The sequence below is a fragment of the Leptonychotes weddellii genome, chromosome 9 (assembly GCF_054177405.1).
Source record: "Leptonychotes weddellii isolate Sample4059 chromosome 9, ASM5417740v2, whole genome shotgun sequence".
Classification (NCBI taxonomy): domain Eukaryota; kingdom Metazoa; phylum Chordata; class Mammalia; order Carnivora; family Phocidae; genus Leptonychotes; species Leptonychotes weddellii.
The window spans coordinates 45,023,729-45,041,828 of NC_138377.1; the positions used below are offsets into that span (position 1 = coordinate 45,023,729).

Consider the following 18,100-nt stretch of genomic DNA (forward strand, 5'->3'; position numbering starts at 1 on the left):
ACACAAGCAGGGGGAGTGGGAGAGGGAGAAGCAGGCTTCCCGCCAAGCAGGGAGCCCGATGCGGGGCTCGATCCCAGGACCCTGGGATCATGACCTGAGCCGAAGGCAGATGCCCAACGACTGAGCCACCCAGGCGCCCCCAGTGTTCAATTTTATGTGTGGTTAGTGTTAAAGGCAGAATGAAAGCTTGGTTTGAATTTTACACCGGTCATTACACGAATATCATCTTGCCATTCAAGGAACTCTCACACTGAGGAAAATCCCACGTTGTTACAGCATATTGTTTAAGAAGACAAGCTTAAGGGACATCACAAAGGGCCATTTTTGTTTTCTTTTCTTTTATCTATGTGAGCTGATAGATGTTAGCTAAACCTATTGCGGTAGTCATTTCACAATTCATGGAGATGAAACCATCATGCCGTACACTTTAAACTTATATAGTGAGATATGTCAATTATTTCTCAATAAAACTAGGGAGAAAAATGACCACAGGTTATACTGTTAAAAGTAGTGACTTAAACTCTCCAAGCCTTACTTTCCTCATGTGCAAATAATAGGTAGCAACCATGCATATCTCACAAGGCTGTTGAGAGGGTAAATGACATAATTCTCATGTAAAATCCTTGGATTGTTCCTGGCCTGTGCACCTACTCGGTAAATGCTAGCTATCTTTGTGTATTGGGACCCAGCACTTGGATTATTATGACTCATGACCTCTCTTCAAGATCAGCTCCTAGACAAGTTAAATACATTGTAATTTATAGATTGTCCAGTGTGTATATACGTGGATATCTCACCATCCCAGTAGGCTCATCTGCAATTATGCTGTGGAGTTCATGAAAACAAGTAAAATAAATGACAGGAAAAAATAATATTTTTGATATGTACATCAGCAATATGAATATAAACTAAAATATTAATGAAGACATAGTTTCAAATTATCTTGGTGTATTTCCATTTTAAATAAAAGCTCAAAGATACCGCGTTTTCTTGTCTGAGATCATGTTTCGTTGTTATCTATGGCTTCTGCATTTTGAGTGGATAGAGTAAGCAAACATAACAATGCAATATATTACATGATCTCTAAGGACTACAAACTCCAGTTCCCCTCTACACACACACACACACACACACACACACACACTATACTATACCTTCAAATACGTATCTATGGGAAATAAGGCCATCTAAAAAGTGTCATGAGCAGTCTGATTCATTTGAACTTTGTCTATACAATACTAACAGGACTCTTCAATTTGATCAAGACTGTAAAACAACTCATCAATTTCATGAGATGTAGGGTTGCTTCATGGAATTAGCCCGTGGTTCACTGAGCTCACTGATCAATTCAGTCAGCTTATGCCATCTTGTAGCCCTGGAGTCGGAGCTGGCCTGGGTCAATAGCTTCAAGCACTGCTCTGGTTTATACTGGAATGATAATCTGTTTGTGGTATAGCCATATTAGGGCTGGTGAGAGTTCTCAGATTCTATAAGAAAATGAGCTACTAGCTCTATTTTGTATTACCAGGAAAAAAGGAACAACAATGAAAAAAGATGTGCCCTCTGGTACATAGGTTAATGCGTTATATCCACAGGATAAATGGGCTAAAATTCCATTTCTGATATAGCAACCTCAGATCCAGAAGAATAAAAATAATATATTCATGACTGTGACCAGATTTGCATTAACATAGCTGAAGGTAAAATTTTACCCCTTCTGTTTATGCTTCTTGACAATCTGGTACTTAACTTTGGGGGAATTTCTATTTCTAATATCCTCAAGCAATATGCATATGTAGAAATGTTCAGCTACTTAGAAGTGACATGGAAGCAATTCTGCATATCTTTCCTGACTAATGGAAATACACACACACACAAAAGCAGTTTCTAACTAGCTAAGCTTGACAAGCTTAGATATATAGTTCACAAGCCTGATTATTTATAGCCCATTTATTTCCATACTAACTATAGAACAACCAAATAGTCAATGAAATTTGACTGTTATTTTGAAGATTTGTAATCAAATTAGTTTGTACATTTTGTTTGAATTGTTTTTTCCAATAAAGTTATTATTTTTTAAGAATCTAAAGAAAAATAATTGAACATGCATAGTATTAAGAAATAAATAATGGTTCTTAAAGAACAAGAATAATTTCAAATAACATTAATGAATTTAAAAATAACTGGTGCTTTTTAGAGGACCAGTATTCAGCAATTAAATACACAGTAAGTATTGAGATAATATAGGATTATTAGGAAAAAATAAAAATACAAAGACTCCATGAAATAGCTATCCATACTTTCAAACTTGTGAAGGCTTTCCTGGGCTCCCTGACTCCCCCCAGTGCTCCCTCTGCCCTGCCTCCCTAGCTCCCACCAGTGGTGTGTGGTCCTACCTCTAACTCAAATGCTCATCTGGGGAGCTGGAAACAAGTGTGGGGCCTGTGGGAGCACTGTGAACCTTGCAGAAGAGGTTCAGGGTTCTGGGAGAAGCTTCCACGGCTGTTGTGCTCTATGCATGGATTGCAGGACTAATTTAGATAGCTCAAAGGCAGTGATGCATGATGAAGAGATCTACTTGCAAATCTTGCTATGAAAAGAAGGATGGGCTGAAAGGCTACATGGACAGTGAGGAGAGGCTGGGCATCAAACCCAAGCATGTTCAACCTCACATGGCTACAAAAATCCCAAACACTTCTAAATTAGCTCAGGAATACAGAGATACTGAGAAATGTCCCACATGTGGGGATTCTGTATATGATGTTGAGAAGATAACTGGAGCTGGAAAACTCTAGCACAAAAACTGTTTCCTAGATGCCAAGTGTGGGAAGGATCCTGAATCAACAACTCTAAGAAAGAAGATGAAATCTTCTCCTTCTCCTTCTCTAAAGGATGCTATGCAAAGAACTTTGGGCCCAGGGGATTGGCTATGGCCACGGAGCAGGAGTCCTTGCTCATGCTCAGTAAAGGTGTAAACCCAGAACTGAGATCATATGCTGAGAATCTCTACATAATCTAATATGAAGCTACTGTAAAATTCTATGAGCACATAGGTCCTATTACCCTGTCCATGGATAGGCTGCCTGACTAGCAGGAAGAGATCACTGTATATTTTTGCTTTATTCATCAGTATTTTCAAGAGCCATTTCTTTTACATTTAAAAAAAATTTATTATTATTTATTTATTTAACAGAGAGAGAGAGAGCACAAGTAGGAGGAGGGGCAAAGGGAGAGGGACAAGCAGACTCCATGCTGAGCAGGGAAACCAATGCAGAGATTCGATCCCAGGACCCTGGGATCATGACCTGAGCCAAAGGCAAATGCTTAGCTGACTGAGTCACCCAGGCTCCCTTCGTTTACATTTTAAATAAAAGTTCGGCTTGAAAATAAAAAACATCCTTATGTAATGTTTACTATTTAAATATAATATTTCAAAAACATTTATTTTTTAAATTTTTATTTTTTCCCAGCATCGAGATATAATTGACACACACCGTTGTGTAAGTTTAAAGTATACAACATGTTGATTTGATATAATTACATATTGCAAAATGATGATTAATATTAAAGAAATATGTTATAATATAACTTCTAGTCCATTAAAAGTTTCAACCTTATTTGCATTGTTTTGTATTGGGGCAAGATCCTAAGCTTCACTAAAACTCTTAGCATCTGTAAATTTTATCTGGCTTAATTTTCCTGTCCACCTTTTTAAATACATGCAGGCTATAAAAGACATCAAAAAAATCTACAGATTTTCTGAGAGGTCAAAAGCTGGATTTGAGGAGTCCTCATAGATTGTAATTGTCAGGGACTACAGAAAGGAGTAAGGACGGTAACATGGAGAAGATTTCCAGGAAGCATGTGCTTTCTAGGAAAACTAAAATTTGATTTTTTCCAATATATTCTTGATGTGTCCTTCATACCATATTCCACTGAAAACTTCACCAATTCTGTTCATTGTCTTCAATATGTGGTTAAAAGCCCTATTTGAGATTTCTTGCTGATTTTATCAAACCCAAGTCCCTAACTTTGTGTTTTCTCCCTCGAACAATGAACTTTGAAATCTGTTTGTCCCTTTGCCTATGATACCCCTCTTTGTTTAGAACACTCTTCCCCTTCCATTCTTCAAATTAACTCCTATTCCTTCTTCTAGACTCAGTTTTGATCTCATTTTATCTAAGTCGGGATGGCTATGTTATATTGCAGTAATAAATAATCCCCAAATCTCATGGCTAAGAACATCAAATGTTTGTTTTTCATCCATGTTATACTTTTGATGTAGGCTGGCAGGAGGTTCTGTTAATTGCAGGCCCTTAAGGCTGGCAGAGGCCCTATCTCTTCCTTTCAGGATTGAGATATGGCAATTAATAGGGAAGGAAATGCAATACAGCATGCCCTGGCTCTCTAGGCTTTCACTCCAAAGACGACACGTTACTTCTCCCACATTTCATAAACAACCAGTCACCTGAACACGCCTGACTCAAACAGGAGTATTAAGAGTACTATCCAATAGTGTGTCCAATGGAAGCACTAGGCATTTGTGATCATATCATTTTGTCATCAAGGGAATAAAAACAGCTCCATGTTTACCAGGATACTCCCCGTCTATGCAGCTTTCAAATTCTACATGTATATCCTGAGTGTGAATCTATGTTTAACAATTTCTAAGTTATTCATTACTAATAAGTATAACACATTATCTTGGCTCTTGAGAACAGGAAATCAGACATCAACTGTAAGTTAATTAGCCACACCATCTCTAACTTGCATAACTAGAACATGCTTGAAGAAAAAATAGGCCTTTGAGGTGATTTTTTCTTCTTTTTTTTCTGTTTTAAACTTTAAGGAAAAACATTTCAGCAAACAGTGAGCTTACATAGTCAAGAGTAGGACAGCATTAGAAATAAGTGGTAAGGGGTGCCTGGGTGGCTCAAGTTGGTTAAGCGGCCGACTCTTGATTTTGGCTCAGGTCTTGATCCAGGATCCTGGGATGGAGCCCTGCGCCAGGCTCTCAGCTCAGCGGGGAGTCTGCTTGTGGACTGTACGCCCCCCACCCCTGCCCCCGCTCTCTCTCTCTCTAACAATAAATCAATAAATCTAAATAAATAAATAAATAAATAATAAAAATAGGTGGCAAAAGTGAGCACAGGGTGAGGAAAGATCTATTGTCTAGCTAATTAGCCTACCATTTTCTAAGGCAGGGATACATTCAGACAAATTGAAAACATTGTCATGATGTTGAAGAGGAACCTAAATTTTCACACTAGAACATCTAAAGCATAAATGAGATCTCAGAAAGAGTTACCATTTTATTTTTGCCTATGGCATAGTAAAACACTGAGATTCCCCCATAAGAGGGAAACACCCTCTTCTCTGCCCAAATATAGGAGACTGTGGAGGTGTTAATGACAGATCTGATTATGCACCAAGAGAACAGTAACATCTGCACATGAGCAAATATTCCCAAAGGCTGACTGACAACTCTCCTTTAGCGGATAGTTCTTGGAAGGGAAAAACGAGTTTCCGTTATCACTTGTCACCACTTCTCTAAGTGCCTGGATCTGACTGGTAATCCCTCACCTGCTCCCCACCCCTGCCCCCCAAGCTGTACACAGATACAGTGATAGAACAGTGCTAGGGACAGCATCTGTCTCTTGTGGTGGTACCATATGTGTGCCTAGCATATAGAACTTGTCTTCCTGGGTGCTAGTCATATGATCACATGATTTTCTTGGACTTCTATGCACCATTTTGCAATTAGTTTTCTGTTTTACTATTTTGCATTAGTTTCGATAAAGCTTATAGTGTCTGTAAGTTTTCACCTAACTTAATATTCCTGCTCACTTCTTTAAATATATGAGAAATGCTCCAAGGTTAATGGAGTTACATGGACATATAGCAAAATCACTTTGCAGAAACATAAATAATGAGTCTTAAGAAAGTAAAATCACATTTTCATTTGTGTAACAAGGAAGAGGGTCCTGAACTCTTCTTTAATACAATTTAAAATAAAATTTAAAAACTGTAAGTTAATCAAGTTAAGATACTATATTGATTCTTATGTATTGCAATTCCCTTAGCATTTTGAGCATTGTGGCTTCTTAGTAAATACTGCCTCATGAGGATGATGATCATCATTGAGTGAGTGATGCTAATAAAGTCTAGATAATTTGGTAAAGCTATAGCCAATTCAGATTTATCCTACTGCTTAACACCTCTGAGGAACTCGATGAGGATAGGCATTAGGACAAAATTATGTGGTGGAGAGGTATTCTTCAACCTGATCCACTTTAGACATTTGCAGACACTTACTTTGCAATGCCTTTCTAGCATTGTGTACCATGGTGCTCTTTCATTTACAAACAAAACAAAACAAAATAAAACAAAAACCTTAGGACATCTCTCTCTTCTCTATATTTATAAAATACCATCTCTGCCATTGTCTTTTATTTATATGGAACAAATAGGGTTATTTTAAAAACCATAGTAACAGGAAAATTGACCTTAAATTTTTCACTTCTTTTGGCCTTCAGCAAAGGGTTTAACTAGCAATAGACTTGCTTTTTCAGAATAGTAATTATACTTTTAAAAATATAAAAGACCATTCCTGTAAAAGTCAAAAAAGAGAGTAGTCAATGATAAATGCTATAATTTTAAAGACTTGTGCTCTGGTTTGACAAATATTCCCTTTTCTAGTGATACTTGTAGAAGTAAAACCCAAGATGGTGGTGTCTCTCTGAATTTTGGTAAATGTGCAAATCTGATCAACAGAAATATAATAACTATATTTTATTTGCTGGTACAGGTCCATATTAAGTAGACAGTTTTAGCATTTACCTGTGTATTTCTATTAAAAAAGAAAGAAAAGAAAATTACTGTTTGTTACCATTCACAATTCAGTATTAAGTACATACAAATATCTAGGAATTATATAACACACTAAGGATAAACTGGTAAACAGTGGCATGGACCTTAGCATCATCTAGAACATATAAAAAGAAGCAAGTAACAGCTACCACAGAGAGAGAGTGCCATATGAGAGAAGTAGAGATACTCTGTTATTGGGGCTAGCTATGGGCTGGTATGTGGTAGGCTTGTCAGAGAAAGTAATTTTGAAGTAGATCTATAGATCGAAAAGTAGTTTAATATAGAAGTTTGGAGATAGAGAGCAAATGCCTGAGGTGTGTGTGTGTGTGTGTGTGTGTGTGTGTGTGTGTGTGTGGTGTGATTTCAGACACAAAGAATAATATGAGTGGCTGAAGGGGCAGAGGAAAAGGGCCTAGTTATGAAAGTCTTATAAACCATATTAAGATATGAAAACTTTATCTAAGAGTAAGACTAGCTCCATAATTTGCAAAATAAGAATATGGGGCTTTTAGTTCAAAGATTAAGAATTTCAGGGACACCTGGGTGGCTCAGTCAGTTAAGTGACTGACTCTTGGCTTCAGCCCAGGTCATGATCTCAGGGTCGGGGATCAAGTCCCACCTGGGCTCCACACTCAGCAGGGAGTCTGCCAGAAATTCCCTCCCTCTCTCTGTTCCTCCTCCATCCACCCTCCAAAATAAAGAAATAAATATAAAAAAAAAAAAAAAAAGAATTTCAAGATGATAGAACAGAACATTAAGTCAAATATGAAGCCCTTCTAAAAGCAGGACCTGTGTATGCTTATGTCACAAACCCATGAAGCTGGTCCTATCTAAGAATAATAGGAAACTATAAAAGCTTTTAGGTATGAGAATACTAAAAGGTCATTTTAGGTTTATAAATATACCCTGCTTCCATCATAGAGTATAGCTTGGAAGGGAAGCCATATTTGAAGCAAGGAGACTTGCCTGAGAGCTATAAAAATAATTCAGATGATAGATGATCTTGGCATCAGCTATGGTAAAGGCCATAAAAGTGGAGTGAATTACAAAATTTTAAGATGTAGGATTTAGAAGGAAGAAGACAAGAATTATGATAGATTGATGGGAGAAATACAGAGGCAAACCCAAGAATGAATCTCAAGACTTATGTTTGAGTATAAGGAATATAAGAAATGGAAAAGGATTAGGGTGTAAAATGCTATCCCCATTTAATTGAAAATTACAGTGATCAGTTGTATATATGCTATGAAATAAAAAAGAGACATATACTAAAAATAGAAACTAGGAAGCCATTGGTATTCCTAAAAGAATTTGAATGGTGGTATTTTTGAGACAAGTTACAGAGACTATGTACAGTGAGTAGAGAATAAGGCTATTAATAGAACCTAGAGAAAAACTAACATGAAAATTATATGCAGAAAAAAATTCTGAAAAAGAAGGAAAGAAAGAAGAAAAAGAAAGGAAAGACAGACAGACATAGGTGGAATAGGTGTTTTTATAGAAGCCTATGGAAATGTTTTTCAAGAAAGAATGTGTTGTCAATGGTATAAATGTTGCTGAAAGGTCAAGTAAGGTAGGAACTGAAAGGGATTTTGTGATAAAAAAATTCACAGTGGCTTGATGGAATTGGTTTCCAAGAATGTGTGTGTATATGTGTAGGGTAATGAGGAAAAAAACTGTGAGTAGACAATTCCAGGAGATTGGCTCTGAAGAGGTCAGAAATGAGGCAATCATAAAGCAGGGCTAAGAAGAAAGACTAGGAATGAGCATTGGACAGTGGTGATAGGGAAGGATGACAGAGAGAATGATGGTTCCCCAAAGATGCTTATATCCTAAGCCTGAAAACTGTGAACATATTATCCTTACATAGCAAAAGTGACTTTGCAGATGTGATTAAGTTTAGTATCTTGAGATGGAAGGATACTCCTGGATTATCTGGATGCACTCAATATAATCATAAGGATTCTTATAAGAGGAAGACAGGAGTGTCAGAACCAGGGAGGAAGAAGTAAGGATGAAAGCAGAGATTGAAATCAGATGCTTTCAAACTGCAGGCCACAAGCAAAGAAGTCCAAGCAGCCTCTAGAATTCAGAAGAGGCAAGGAAACAGATTCTGCCATAAATCTTTTATGAAGAACAGAATTCTGCTGACACCTTGATTTTAGTCCTCTAAGACCAATCTCAGACCTCTGAGCTCCAGAACTATGAGATAATAAATTTGTCTTTTTCTAAACCAGGAAGTTTGTGGTCATGTGTTACAGTAGCAATAAGAAAATAATACAGAAAGTATTAGTAGGGAGAAAGAATGTAAAATATAGGAGAAGAGGGAAATCAATAGTGGGATAGCCCTGAGAAGCAGGAGGAGATGGAATCTGAAGCCAGTCAGAGGAGTGGAGCCTGGACAGGAGGAAGCAGAGGATGAGAGTGCAGAAAAGCCCAGGTTTTAAGAGGCTAGAAGTACGTGACATATAACAAGAGGGAAAGTGGTCATATGGGAGGTCTGAGAAGAGAAATGGGTTTTGAAGTAATTGAAGATTAGATTAGAAAGTAGCCCTGGAAAATGTAGATAATTTCTAGGAAGTGTTGAAGGGCTTTGTAGAGATGAAGTCTACCCATACAGATCAGCACATGCCTACTATGTGATTTTGTTTATAATTGTTCCTAAGTTCAGATTCAGAAAAGTCAGAGGGTTGGATTGATTTCTAGGTGAGCTATTAGAGCAAAGTAAATTATACCATTGGCAAGATGATGGCTACAAGGATTGGCCATGCGTTCTAAATCTATTTGCTCTTATGTACTACTATAAGAAGTTGAGACATTTGCCCAAGGAGGTACAGCTAGTCGGAAAAGGCAATATTGCACTCACAAACCCCCTCTCATCCTGATCTCAAAGTTCATATTCTCAGTTATTTCATTGTGTATCTGTCATCATATAGCACAATTAGTAGGGATGTAGGAACTAGTGGTAGATAACAGGAGACTAAAAGAGAAGAAACAAACAGATCAGAATAGCCACAGACTCATTTTTGTTCCTTCAAATAATCTTGAGTTGATTATTTTAACACCAATTTAGAATTAATCCCCAATTCATAAATATAATTATTGCTATCTACTTGGGTTTCCGTGATGCTCAGCATGCAGAATACTATGCATAGATTCCATTCATTAAAAAAGGTTAATATTTTGATATGTTTTGTTTTACTGGTAATGACTAAATGCTGAAGAAACTTCCAAGGTTTTATTTAGATATTTTATTAGATATGTATTTTAACACAAAATTATAAAAAGTGCATTATCTGAATTTCCTTAAAATAGTTAATGTGTAGTTTCAGGCTTAGGAAGAGCAAGAAGCATTCATTTCTGTTGCTTGGGATGCCTGTCTTTAAAGATCTATTTTACCATATTCTTAATCAATGAGTGGTTTTGGGGTTGAACATAACTTCCAAGCCCCAGCAGTAGGTGTATGCACGCATCTGACTTATCAGTTCTACATTCCATGAATGAGTAATTAGTCCAAAAAGCAGCCTATGGCCCAAGCTGGGCTAATAAGAATCTTTGTTGGGATTTTCACTGACGATATCTGGAAAAACACATGCTTTTTATTTTTCTCTCTGGCATGCCAATCTCCAAGGAACATATAAATTGGCAGTTGCCTGGGCAACTTGTTGCTTTACTTGAACAGCATCTTTCTGAGAATGAATTCAAACAGAGCAGAGAAAGGGAGAAATGAAGAGTTCTCAACAACTGAATTCCTGAGGCCAACCATGTCTGAAGACAGTGTCATCCTTTGAGTCATTAAGTCCTTTTTGTGCTAAGGATAGATAGAGCTGTGTTGTCATTTGTAACCAAAATAACCATGACTGAAGAAAGAGAGTAAGCGTATTTTTTTTTTTGCCTTTATTAAGGTTAATAAACTCAATGGAGATCCAATGGGAAAAAATCTGTTAGCTTGCTTTCTCTTTATGAAAGTCTTTAATCATGCTACTATTTCAACAATGGTTTCACATCAGAGATAATTTTTAAACAGTTTCAAGTGCAGTGAAACTTCTCTAACAAAGAGCATCTCTGTCTATTCAAATTGTAGTACAGGAGTGGCATACAAGAGATTATGCTTTAAAAGACTGAAAGTATGAACTTAGAACTAGAAACTAAAGCAAGAGTAGGTGCAAAGTCATGATTAGAAATTTGAGGAAAGAGGGGCACCTGAGTGGCTCAATTGTTAAGTGTCTGCCTTCGGCTCAGGTCACGATCCCAGAGTTCTGGGATCGAGCCCCACATCGGGCTCCCTGCTCAGCTGGAAGCCTGCTTCTCCCCCCTGCTTGTGTTCCCTCTCTCGCTACGTCTCTCTCTGTCAAATAAATAAATAAAATCTTTAAAAAAAAAAAAAAAAGAAATTTGAGGAAAGAATTTTTTTATTCACCAGGATGTTGGCTAACCTGCCTATGTAGCCACTTAATCCACAACATAATATATTGGAAATAATGAATGAATTTTGGAAATTTTAATCCTGTTTGTTAAATGTGAAAGTTTAAAGGACAGCATTTTCATATAGCTTATAGGAATTTATATTTCTATATTTAAGCTCTTTCTTGCAGGGTATTTTTCTCTATACATCTCTCTAACATCTATAAGGCAAGTTAACATTTAAGAGTGTACACCATAATTTATGTAATATTTAAAATATTTTACAATATTAAAGATAAAATGTTTATATATTCAATATGAAGTAATGTGTAAGCTCATGTAATTCTTGCCTACTATACAGAGAATTAATGTTAATGATAAATTAATTATGATTAAATTTCCCAATTAATAACCTTAGCAAATGTATTCTAAGAAAGAAGAATATCAGCTACCACATTTAGCTTTGTCAGAAAAACTTTCCAACTTCTGTGACCTAAAGATTCTTAGGGATTTTAAGAATTTTAATTGAGACAATTTCATTGGTTACTGACCTGTGGTTTAGCTGACTTCCATTTTCAATGATTATTTTTTGTCAGCTTAGAAGTACAGTAGAGTGCATTGCCATAAATAATGCAAGACAGTACATGTTAATACGCAGTTAAACCACTGGTAATACCGAAAATATAGTCCATGTGGTAAGGGTTATACTAGTTAAGAAAACACATAAACACATGCATGCAAATATATATAGTAATATAACAGCAAGGAAAGTTCAGTCTCAATGTTCTCCTAAGAGTTAATAGGCAAAGGAATTAGATCATTTCCTGAAGATTTTTTTTTTATCTGTATAATCTCCTTTCCACTTATTTATTGCAGTGATTTTGGTTTGTGTTTGTATTTACTATCGTTATTAGTAATTTTCTAAATGCTTTTATTTTCAATAATCTATTGTATTTAATAATTGTCATCTGTGAATGTTAAAAATGACTACACCTTATTTTTCTATTTATTTTTAAATTTATATTTCATCATGCTTTAACTAGATGCAGGCTATCTCCACTGGATTGGGTAAACAAGTAATATTGATTATCAATTATGGTCTTTAATTATCTAGAATAACTTCCATTCAGTTATTTTCCTAGTCACTTCTAATCATTGAATAGGCAAGAATAGGATGTTTCCTTACTTTTATAAATTAGTCCTAAATAGTTCTTATTTAACAAAGAAAAATGTGTAACCTGAAGAGATCTTTCTGATCACACAAACTGGTCCCTGAACCCTATAAGACCGCATTTGTCTCAATGAATCCATCACTGTCTAAAATCCGGTAATGTCTTAGATATACACAGACTAATTTGAGGAGCACATTATTTTTAAAGATTTATTTATTTTATTTGAGAGAGAGAGTGAGTGTGCACGGGTGGGGGGAGGGGCAGAGGGAGAGAGAGAGAAGCAGACTCTCTGCTGAACGCAGAGCCTGACGCAGGGCTCGATCTCATGTCCCTGAGACCATGACCTGAGCCAAAACCAAGAGGCAGACACTTAACTGACTGAGCCACCCAGGCATCTCTTTCTGCAGACTACTAACATGTAAAGTCAAATTATAATTAAAAAATATTTTATAAAATGCACAATTATGTGAGCTATGACTCATTCTCTCACACCAAAGGCAAGCTATATCAAGCACCACATTATCAAAAGTTTGCTTGGTGATCATGAAAGCAGAACAAGGGAATTAGTAGATATTAAGAAGTCTCTTTTAGCTAGCTAGCAACAAAATTATCTTTCACTTTGGGAAGCCTTGCTAAAGGAGCATTAATGTTGGATTCTGCATATTTAAAGCCCCTTCTCCATGACCAACCTCAGACTCTGCTATGCTTACTTCTACTGATTCCATCCAATGTCCTTAGAAGGCTTTTCTTAGTATGAACCTAAATTACGTCTCTTTTATCACACTGGAGTGGTTACTTCATAGCATTTGGCAAAATCTTGAATTTAAATAATTGCTTTGTCAATGTCTACTGAACAGTAAGCTCTAGGAAGTCAGAACTTTTACCTGTTTTGATCATTATTTTATAAACAATGCCTGACACACAGTAAGCATTTGGTTAAGTATTTTTTTGCATATTACAAATGACAGACAAGTTTCAGTCTCTAACCTGGCCTTGTGCTATGGTCTCAATGAATCCCTCCCCTCCCCCATTCATATGTTGAAATCCTAATGTCCAACATTATGGTATGAGGAAGTAGGGCCTTTGAAAGGTGATGGTTAAGTCACGAGGATGGAGTCTCATGAATGGGACTACTGTTCTTATAAAAGAGACCCTATGGAGCTTCAGGAAGAAGGCACTGGGTGTGAACCAGGAAGAGGGCCTTCACCATGCTAGAGCCTTGATCTTAGATTTCCAGCCTTCAGAACCATGAGGAATAAATTTCTGCTCTTCATAAGCTACCCATTCTATGGTATTTTGTTATAGCAGACCAAATGGACTAAAACAGCTTGATATATGCTTAATCAAATTTTGATTTATTAATTTCAAATTTGTCTTCCCAAATATCACTCTCTTAAGAATACCATTATTTGAATTCTGGGACATCTTATACATATGTGATCTAATTGTTTACTCTTACATATGGCTAAATTTACTGTATGTGAATTTCCTAGTAAACCATTGGGGCAATCATATATTTTGACAAACATATTCTTAGGTGGCCACTCTGTTATTCCAACATACCTTTCTATGAACCACTTAAATTCTAGGACAGAGAACATTTTGTTTGAATGTACACACTTAAAACAGTTCCTTTTTTAAAAATTGTTTAAATGTAATGAGTTGTTGGAATGTATTTTTAGTCAACTAATTGTGAATGTCAAAACATCTAGTGAATTCACATAGGAAGTTATATATAAAGAGATATGTATGTATTTCTAGACAAATAAGAATCTATTTTTCTATGTGGAAGTCTAAAAGTGCAAGTCCATGTATCTCCTTTAGTTAGAGTTCTCAAAAATAAATGAATAAATAAACAAACAAACCAACCAACCAACCAGGAAGTGATAATTCAGTCAATTCAGTAGTTATTTGAATATCCATACCTCAGAAAGCTGTGAAGAATTCCCAATGTAATGAGAATTTAGTTTGTGGTGTCTTTCAACTTATATGGTTCTAAGTGAGTTGGCTATGTAACAGAGACTGATTTTTCATTAAACTAACTCATTCTGAGGTTTATCCAGACTCTAAATGTACAAAGGCTCTCAAACGTACAATACTTTGTATAGTAAATGCTCAAATTTCCCCAAAGACATTCCCCAGAAAACATTTTAGTATTCCTATGGGAACACATCTCCAATACAATAATTGCTAAACTTGGCTCAAGACACATATATTTACTATTACATGTTTCCAAAAATAAAGTAAAATTAAAAAGTCAAGGTTAATTATCAAAGATAGAAAATAGAAAGTGGTAGATATTGATATAGTACTATGAACTTTCATTTTAATAGGATTTTGTCTCTACAATATAAAAAGTACCATAGTGCTATGCAAATATTTAATAACTGGAGATAAACAGATACTGACACATAGGAAAGTAAAGGCATTAATTGGTCCATAGATGACCAGATAAATACCAATGACTGTCGAGAACTGTAAAGGATCTGAACTTCTAACCTACTCATGAGCAAACAATTTAGCCTGCTTTCATTGTATAGAAGCTGGTAGAAGGCACACACCTCTTAGGCCAGAGACAAAGGAGGGTTGATTACTCAGAGTAATAGCAGTACATCACTTTAATAAATCAGGCTGAGAAAGACAAATACGACTTCACTCACATGTGGAATCTAAAAAACAGAAATGAATAAACAAACAAAAAGCAGAATCAGACCTATAAATACAGACAACAAACTGAAGGTTGCTAGAGAGAGGAGTGGGGGGGTGTGCAAAATGGGTGACAGGGAGAGGAAGATACAGACCTCCAGTTATGGAATGTATAAATCATGGGAATAAAAGGCACAGCATAGGGACTATAGTCAGTGATATTGTGATAGCCTTGTATGGTGACAGATGGTAGCTACACTTGTGGTGAGCATAGCATAATGTACAGGGAAGTTGAATCACTATGTTGTTCACCTGAAACTCATATAATATTGTGTATCAACTATACTCTAATTAAAAATATATATATATATACTTAATATGTCACTTAGCATCAGTTCCCAAGCCCAAATTCTCATATGGCAATGTAAAGATGGCCTAAGATAACAGCACAAGCACTGTATTTGCTTACAAAAGAGTAACCCTGGACATGGGCAATCCCAATCTTTCGAGTAGGCAGTGAACATGCCCAACCTTTGCTTCAGAGAAAGACACTGACTCTATTTCCTGAGGTTGTTTGCTATACAGACATCCTTGAAAAGTGAGTCTGGACAAAAGGGCAGTAAGTGTCTTGCTAACAAGACATGCAAAAATATGAGAGAGCCATGAAGAACTGTGTCTCAACAATGGCTCTTTAAAATAATTGAAAAAGGATCACGATTGGGCATCTTAACAATTAGTTTAGATTCTGGAATAATCAATAAACCTGCACTTACACTTTTGGATGGTGAAGAGTGACCATTGTGAAACATACCTACCCATTTCTGGAGCTTCTTTTTAATCTGAGCATTGTCTTAACAAAACCTCCATCCATTCTCTAGAGTGATATTTTTGTTTAAAAAACAAACAAACAAAATTTAGAGGTTTTAAATACCAACAAAGGAATGTCTATAATGAGTAAAAGGAGATTGATGGATTTAGAGTTTAAAGCAGAATAGCATCTCTGAAGTGTATTTACCTAATTCTAAAAGAAAACAGAATGTCCATTAATGTAACTATCCCTATCTCCATCATATGTGCTACGTACCTATTCAATCAAAACATAGATTTAGGGCACAGAATCTGATTCCAGTTACTCTTTTAAGAAACATAAGAGGTTTCCAAAAATGGTAAGAAACTGAAATTTAAAATATTAGAATTTCTGAAATAAAAAAATTACCTTTCTTTTGGACCTTCCAAGTTATGCTTGGAAGGTTCATCTTGCACACATTCTACACTACTAGCTATCTCTGCTGATATTCTAGAAAGAGCAACATCTTTATCATATTTATACAAGAGTAATTCTTTCGAAAATTACAATGAGCTTTTGAACTTTGGGTATCACAGTATTTTTTTTTTCAAACATTTTTGTTTCCCTTACTGATGATTTTGGGAAATAATGTGTCCATTGACTCATTCTTTAGTTTAACAAATATTTATTGAGACTTACTATGTGCAAGTAACTGTTCTACAGAAGAAAGCTCTGGATCTCATCTTGTCAGAATAGCGAAAATCCTTGTCCTGATTGACCTTACATTTAAATGGAAAGGAAAAACAATATAACATATCTTGAAATAAATAAACAAGATGACTTGATGGAATAATGGGGGATAATTTCACATGGTGCGAAAATGAAGGGCTTTTCTATGGATGAGAAACAAGAAACACAAAGGAATCAGTACTGTGAAGTCCCTAAGAAAAGCCATTCAGGCAAAGAATGCAAAGGGCAAGTGCTAGGTCCCTGAACAAACAGAATGTCTGTATGATTGTAAGAGAGCTATGAATCTGGTAAGATGAGAGCTAGTAGGCCTGAAGGCTATAGTAAGAAGTTTGGGTTTTATTTATTTTTTAATGCAAAGTCATTGAAAATTTTTTACAGCTGGAAAGGAACATTATTCGGTTGGATTTTTTTTTTTTAATACTGTCATTCTGAATGTTGCATGAAACACTGATTGAATGGGGACCAAAAATTGAGGCAGGAAAGTTGGTATATTTAGACATATTTGAGTTATTCCTGAAAGCACATGATGATAGGTTGGATGAGGAAAACATGAATGAGAAAAATAAAGGGTGTTCCGAAGTTATGGGCTCTGCCATCCTGTTACTGAGAAGGGATTCCTGGGAAGAGATACAAGTCGTAATGCATAATGGACATGCTAAATTTGAGACTTCTATCAGACATGCAACTAAAGATGTATAATAAAATACTGGATTATCCATCTGGACTTGTAAATTAAGCAATCATCACATATAAATAAATAAATAAATAAATAAATAAATAAATAAATAAATAAATAAATAAATAAATATTTAACAGCTAGATGCAATCATTCAGGGTGGAGGATAAATAGAAAAGAAAAAAAATACTCTAAATCAACCTCTGGGGTACACCCATATTTAAAGTTTTAAATTGGTCTATCCTGAAAAGGAGACCTAGGAAGAAGAAAAGGGAAAAAGTCAGGGATGTGTGATTTCAAGGAATCCAAGAGAAGAACTATCCCAGAAAGAAGGGGAGGTTGATGAGATTTCAAGTAAGATGAGGCTAAAGAAATTTATTGATGAGTAAGAAAACATGACAGATTTTTATCATCATAGTACAGTCTGGATAGTTGTGGAACCAAAGACAATGGAAATTGATTGACAAGTAAATAGAAAGTGAGAAAATCAGACACAAATTATAGAAGATGCTTTGGAAATTTTTTCTATAAAGAGGGATTGAAAATGGCCCATCACTGATGAAGTTATGTCATCAAGAAGAAATTTGTTTGTTTGTTGGACAGTGGAATTATAATTCATTTAGTTGGAGACCAAAAACTAATGCTAACAATCCAATGAAGCAGGATAATATGATGATTCAGAAGTGATGAATATAGGGAGTAAACTAAAATTTTAAGTTAAATCAAATAGATGTTATTCAGAACCAAGGAAAAGAGTATTACTGATAGGAGTAAGGGAACAAGAGAAAAGACAGA

The 18,100-nt window shown here is 35.8% G+C and overlaps 2 pseudogenes; one reads left to right on the forward strand and one right to left on the reverse strand.

Annotated features, from left to right (window-relative positions):
• The window catches only part of LOC145723334 (dolichyl-diphosphooligosaccharide--protein glycosyltransferase subunit STT3A pseudogene), a 2,663-nt pseudogene extending 2,451 nt beyond the window's left edge, over nt 1–212 (reverse strand).
• Nucleotides 213–2,407: 2,195 nt separating this feature from the next.
• Nucleotides 2,408–2,967, forward strand: LOC102748315 (cysteine and glycine-rich protein 2 pseudogene; annotated as a pseudogene).
• The last annotated feature ends 15,133 nt before the right edge of the window (nt 2,968–18,100 follow it).